The following is a 7,271-nucleotide window of genomic DNA, read 5'->3' on the forward strand; positions in this document are numbered from 1 at the left end:
GGAGAAGCACTTTCTTGACTAAAACATACAGTTACTAAGTTTTACCCCATTCATTTATTTCCTGAAGGAAGAAAATATAAAAAGCACATCAGACTTAGAACAAACCTGAATGTGAGTCCTTGAACGGACCTTCGCTAGGTTTGTGAACTTGAGCTAGCTAGTGACCTGTGACTGACTTCCTCCACCTTCCTCCAAGATCACCTCACAGGGGAGACGCACGAGAACACCCACACTTGCAGATAAGATAGTACCCATTCGACTTAGCTTTGATGGCTTGATGATCAGAACTTGACAGAGGAAGATAAAGAAATTTGATAAAGGAAACAAGTGTAAATTGCTACAATTTGATGAACTTGACCTGTACTTATGGATGTAGTAGCTCAAAATAACAACCGAGAGGGAAGGAGTCTTCACATCAAGGATCAAACCTATCCCATCTGTATATAGGGTTGATAGGGATGGGCAACTTAGACATTGGCTACCTAAAATGGGGAAGCGGGGGCCTATAAAGGCACAAAGTGGCTGATTTACAAGTTTTCAAGAGGGAGTTTAGTTTCAGAGTGTGCGGGGAAGGTAGAATCCCCACTGAGTAGTTTTCATCTTGTCTAGAGGGATCTGGTTAAAAATAGTTGGGGATAGGATTCTTATGATTCAGTAGTAATTGTTATCATGACTAATTGCGATTGTCACACTGTAAAGGTAGAAATTTTGTAACATAAAAGGGGGAGTAGTTAATTTTACAGTCCAGAAATAGAGGACCCTAGGACCATCAAGGGCAAAGAGCATGAGGAGAATGTGGGAACCTAACCAGAGAAGCAGCAACACCAGAGATGGAGGCAGAGATGAGGGCATGGAGAGAGGGAGCAGCTGAGGACTCTAGACTCAAGGAAAGAGAAAGGCTGTGGGCTGGCGGCCAGGATGTAGGCTGGCCAAATGAGTCCTTTGGTTGTTTAAATGATTTATATATTCCTGAGGGGTTGTTGTGTACATCAAAAAAAACAAAAACAACACCACCCCCCCCAAAAAAAAAAAAAAAAAAAAAGACCTACCTCACAGAGTTGTGAAATAACGCATGTACTGGTTGTCCATAGGCGAACCTTCTGGCCATTGTTGCTCTTAGTGTTTGTAATGCATTGGGAAGGACAATCCTGACAACAGGTAATGCTGAATCACAACAGAAGTAAAGTCAAGTTATGAAAGCAAATGCAGTTGCAGTAGATACTTCAACATTATATGAGCAAGAGCCAGGAGACACCATTCCAAGATAGGAAGGCTCACAGTTCCCAGAAGGCTTTTCTTCACCTCCCAGCTCTTGGAATGCTCGGTTTCATTTTGGGGTGGAAGGACTTGAAGCCTCTTTAGACCTTTTTGTTTCCGTGGAGGAATCCCCAACCCTAAAATCTAGAGGCACTCCTCACATCAATCACCTGGGCACCTGGCTACAATGCAGGTACTGGTTCTGAGGGTCTGAATAGGGCCTGAGACTATTTACACCAAGCTCGCCAGCAGAGACCATGCTTGATGGAGGATCACACTGAGTAGTAAAGGTCTGGCTGATGGTCCCCAACCTCAGGCACACTGGAGACACTTGGGAAGTTGTAAAATCTATAGCTGCTTAGCCCCACTTCCAGAGATTCTGATGTAATTGATCTGCACTGGAGTCCTGCAGTGGCGCTGTGGGTTAATGCGCTGGACGACGAAGTCAGGTTGAACCACAAGGTTGGTGGTAGTTCAAGCTCACCAGCTGCTCCTCGGAAACCATATACAGGGTCACTATGGGTCAGAACCGACTCCACAGCACTTCACAACACCCACAGTAGCCTGGGCACAGTAACATGTGTGAGGATGATTCAGGACTGGGCGGTGTTTCATTGGCTATGAGTCAGGATGGACAACAACAACAACAACATCACCTGGGCACCGGTACCGTAAAGCACAGATGATTTTAATGTCAGCAGCTTACAGGTCATTGACACATAGACTTTGTTGTTGTGTACTCCTGAGTCGGTTCTAACTCATAGTGACCTTGTTTAGAGTTTCTGAGGCTGTAAATCTCTAGGACAGCAGCTGGTGGATTCAAACCACTGACCCTACGGTTAACAGCCCAACACATAACCATCAGGGCTTTAGTGGTTTTGAGTGTGTGTGTTTTAAGGGTTTTACATAGGTGTTATGGAGTCCTGGTGCGGTGCTGTAGGATAAACCACTTGACTGCAATGTCGGTTTGAACTGCAAGGTCGGTGGTTCGAATCCACCAGTTATTCCATGGGACCCTATACAAAGTCGCTGGGTTGAAACCGACGGGCTGGCATTTAACAGCCACCACCACATAGGTGTCATGGAGACATCTGCTGACCTATTAACTGGGTCACACATATCTGCATTTAGGTTGCAAGGGTCATGCCATTCAAAAAGAATATGTCTCAGTGGGCTTTGTACAAATGTATCACTGGATTGAACTGTTAGTTGTTGTTGTTAGGCGCTGTTGAGTCGGTTCCGACTCATACTAACCCTGTGCATGATGGAACGAAACACTTCCTGGACTTGGGCCAGCCTCATAATTGGTACATTTGAGCCCATTGCTGCTGCAACTGTGTCAGTGCATCTAGGTGGGGACTTGCTCTTGTTCACCAACCCCTTTCTGAATGGAAACTGATCAAAATAATGGCTGCTCTACATCTAGCTCTGGTAGCGTAGTGGTTATGAATCGGGTTGCGAACCTTAAGGTCAGCGGTTCGAAACTACCAGCTGCTCCGCGGGAGAAAGATGAGGCTTTCTACTCCCGTAAAGATTTACAGCCTCGTGAAACCCTGTACAGGGTCGCTATGGGTCGGAACCAACTCGATGGCACATAACAACAACAACAACTACATCTAGCTCTAGGAGACTTCACCTCTGAGAAATCTACAAAGCCAAATTTTGAAAGTTTCTTTGTAAAGGTGATAATGAAAAATCCCCTCGTCATTATTTTGTTTCTTTTCTTTAAGATAATTTAGATGTGGCGGTGTAGGGTCAGCACTGGACTATGAGCCAACTATAAGGTCGGCAGTTCAAACCACTGCTTCTCAGAAACCCTATACAGGCTCGCTAGGAGTCGGAATCCACTCAACAGCACTTAACAACAATATCGACAGATGCCTGTAAAACAAACCCCTTAAAAGGAGCCCTGGTGGCGCAGTAGCTAAGTGCTCCATTGCTAGCCTCAAGGTTGGCAGTTTGAACCCATCAGCTGCACTCTGTAGGAGAAACCTGTGGGCAGTCAGCTCCCGTAAAGACGTACAACCTCGGAAAAGCTATGAAACACTTCCTCTCTGTTCTAGGATCACTGTGGGTTGGGTTAACGCAGTGTTCAATGGCAGCAATTTTTTTTGTCTTGTTTTGTTTTTTAATGTTTTAACTTGGACTCTTAAAAGTTCTTACTGAAACACAGTTTTATTTTTTCTTAAAAATGTTCCTGATCTCAACTTTGGAGTTTCGTTGTTGTCACGTGCCATCGAGTCAGTTCTGACTCATAGTGACCCTGTATAGGATTAATGAGGCTTTGTTTTTTTTGTTTTTTTTTTGTAATCTTTGCAGGAACAGAAAGCCTTACCTTTCTCCTTCGGAGTGGCTCGTGGCCTGGCACCCCGCACTTTTTGGCTCCCGGTCACCATGGTCCCGTTTTATTGGAATTCGGGGACACTAAAAATGTAGATTGTGCTTAGGACAGCACAATTGTTCACAGCTCGTGGGTCAGAGGGCAGCTCCCTCTGACATCAAACCTTGTCGGCAGAATAAAGCCATCATCTCTGTTTTGTGAAACACAGAGATGCTCTTCAAATTCATCAGAACTCTTTCTGAAAGTCTTCGAATTTAGGCTTCCTAGGTTAGTTCCTGAATTCCATAAGCTTGCACTGTCCATGCTGAACCCTACACACGTTTTCAAAGTGACCTTCCTCCAGGCAGGCCCTGCGGGGTGGAAAGGCAGGGAGGTGACATTTACAGAGGACGGTTTTCCCCAGGCATGCTCTGAAAATGGAGGGCTGGCTGCTCTATAAAAACCGGTCCCAGATAATGTGTGTGGGGGGGGGGCGGGGAGGGGGGGGGCTGGGATTTCATATGCAGCTAGCAGTAGCCAGATGCTCCTTCCGCTCACCATCTGGGCTGTCTGTGAGAATGCCTGACCGAGTTCCACCACCCGGCAGGAACAAGACACCCCCGCTGCAGCATCCATGAAAACCACAGGAAACTTCTACTGACACCCAGCAGTTCTGAGGAGCTATTCCTTCCGTGGATGTCACTGGATTTACACCTCTACGTAATAAGGTGCCCCTTTTTCTGCTGCAGAAGAGTCAGAAAAAAAGGAGCTAAAACAGAAGGATTAAATAAGACCCAGTGCCTCATAAAGCATACAAAATGCTCAGGTTTCTATTGATAAACGCTCGTCACACCAAGATCTCAAAGTTGAGAAAAAGAAGAGCCATCCAGTACATGCCAACACTGAGGTGACAAAGATTTCAAAATGATAAAACCATCATGAAATGTTCAATGAGCCATTACAAACATGCTTGAAACAAAAAAGTAGAAAGTCTCAGCATACAGGTATAAAATGCAAAGAAGAACCAAATGGAAATTTTAGAACTGAAAAATACAGTAACAAAAATGTTCAAATGGTAACTGAACAGTGGAATGGAGGTTAACAGAGGGGGGAAAAATCACAGAATTGGAATTTAGAACAATAGAAATGATCCAATCTGAACAACAGGAAAAAAATAGACTAGGGGGGGAAAAAAAAAATATATATATATATACACACACACAAAGCTTCAGATATGGATAGCACTTTTAACAAAAAAGTTAACATTTATGTTATTGGAGTCCTGGGAGAAAAAGAAAAGATGGGCTGAAAAAGTACTCATGTTTGAAGACTTCCCAAATTTGGCAAGAACTTAAATTCTGATTTATAAAAATGAGCTTATCTAAAAAGGGTAAATCTGTCAAAAAAAACAACAACAAACCTATACTAAGATGTTGTTGTTGTTGTGAAGTGCCGTCAAGTCGATTCCGACCCACAGCGACCCTGTATAGGGTTTCCGAGGATCAGCTGGTGAACTTGAACTGCCAACCTTGCAGTTCAAACGGCTTTGCAGTCTGGTGCATTAACCCACAGCTCCACATGGTAACTAAATTTCTGAAAACTAAAGACAAAGACAAAAATCATGAAAGTAGTCAAGAAAAACACTTTATCGGGGGGGAAAAGCAATGAGCATAACAGCAGATTTATCATAAACAAACAAACAAACAAACAAAAACCAGGGCAGCTCGAAGGAAGTGACAATAGTTTTCAAGTGCTGAAAGAAAAGACCTCTGTAGAGTTTCTCCTGCATCTAACTTCCATAATAAAGAGGAAATCCAGAAATTCCCAAATGAAGAACGTCTCGGAATTTGTTACTAGCAGGCCTATACTACAAGAATTGCTAGAAGAATTTCTCTAAACAGAAAATGATAAGGAAAGAATTATGGAATATCAGGAAGTCCAAAAGAACTTGTAAAGAAAAATATGGGCTATCTTTTGCTTCCTGAGTTTTCTAAATGATGTTGGATTGAAGCCAAGATTACAACACTGCCTGATGTGACTCTAAATGTATGTAGAGGGAATAAAGCAATTATGCAGTATTATATGATGAAGGTGGGCATGTGAAAGGTGTAAGATTTTCTACTTTACACAGACTGGACCCCTGGTTGCACAGTGGTTACACATTGGGCTGCTAACCACAAGGTCAGTAGTTCGAATCTGCCAGCCACTCTGGGAGTAAATGAGACTTTCTGCTCCCATAAAGATACACTGCTTTGGAAACCGTATATAGGGGTTCTAGGAGTCAGAACCAACTAGACAGCACGCCACCACCAAACTGGTAAAATGACACCAGTTGAATATGATCAGTTATTTATATAAAATTGAGAAACCACCGATCCCTAGAGAAACCATACAAAGCTATACAAAAAGGATACACTCAAAAACTCTAATAAATCAAAATGGAGTTAAAAAAAAAAGGTTTAAGTAATCCACAAGGAAAAGATACAAAGAAATGAAAAACAAGGCGAACAAACAGAAAACAAAATGGCAGACTTAAGTCCTAATACATTGATTACATCATATGTTGTTGTTCAGTGTCATTGAATCAGTTCCAACTTATAGTGACGCTGTATAGGGTTTCTGAGGAGTGACTGATGGGTTTGAACTGCTGACAGTCTAGGGTTTACCTTACAGCACCATACCAGGACAATATACATTGTTTAAGTACGCCAATTAAAAGACAGATCAACATATTGGGTTAAAAAAAATAACCCAACGACATTACCTTCAAGAAACTCCAGTGGCACAGTTGGTTACGCATTTGTGCTGTTTACCTAAAGGTCAGCAATTTGAACCCACCGGATGCTCCATGGGAGAAAGATGAAACCGTCTGAGTCCATAGAGACTTATAGCCTTGGGAGCCCAATGGAGCCCGTCCAGTCTGTCCTGTGGGTCACTAGGGGTCAAAATTGACAGCAGTAGGTATGCTGTCTTCAGGAGCTTCACTTCAAATATGGGCAGGTTAGACAGAAAAAGCCGGGAATGGTGCCATGCAAACTAAGCCAATGAAACAGAAATAGCTATACTGATATGAGAATAGACTTCAGAGTAAAAGGGACATTCTAGAATAACAACGGGGTCAACCTGCCAAGAAATGATAGCACTTCTAAATTGAATGCTAGAATGCCTAAATACTAAATCAATATGGATATAGAAAATCTTAACATCATCAACTAATGGGAGCTCACATTTACATACTGATTAATCAACAACAGAATGGCACACATTCTCTTCCAGTGTCCATGGACCGTATCTAAAGGGCGGCCCTGTCCTGGGCTAGAAAACAAACTTTATCAAATGTCAAAGAAGTGAAGTCATACCAAATGTATTTGTCAACCACAATCTAACAGAACTTGAAATTAATGTCAGAAAGATAGCAGGGAAATCTTCATACATTTGAGAACGAATTAACCTACATCTAACTAATGTGTAGTTACACCTAACTAATACACATCCAACTAATGCGTGGTTACACCTAACTAATTAATATACATCTAACTAATGTGTAGTTACACCTAACTAATACACATCCAACCAATGCATGGTTACACCTAACTAATTAACCTACATCTAACTAATGTGTAGTTACACCTAACTAATACACATCCAACTAATGCATGGTTACACCTAACTAATTAATATACATCTAACTAAT

This window comes from Chrysochloris asiatica, unplaced genomic scaffold, assembly GCF_000296735.1.
Source record: "Chrysochloris asiatica unplaced genomic scaffold, ChrAsi1.0 scaffold00029, whole genome shotgun sequence".
Taxonomy (NCBI): domain Eukaryota; kingdom Metazoa; phylum Chordata; class Mammalia; order Afrosoricida; family Chrysochloridae; genus Chrysochloris; species Chrysochloris asiatica.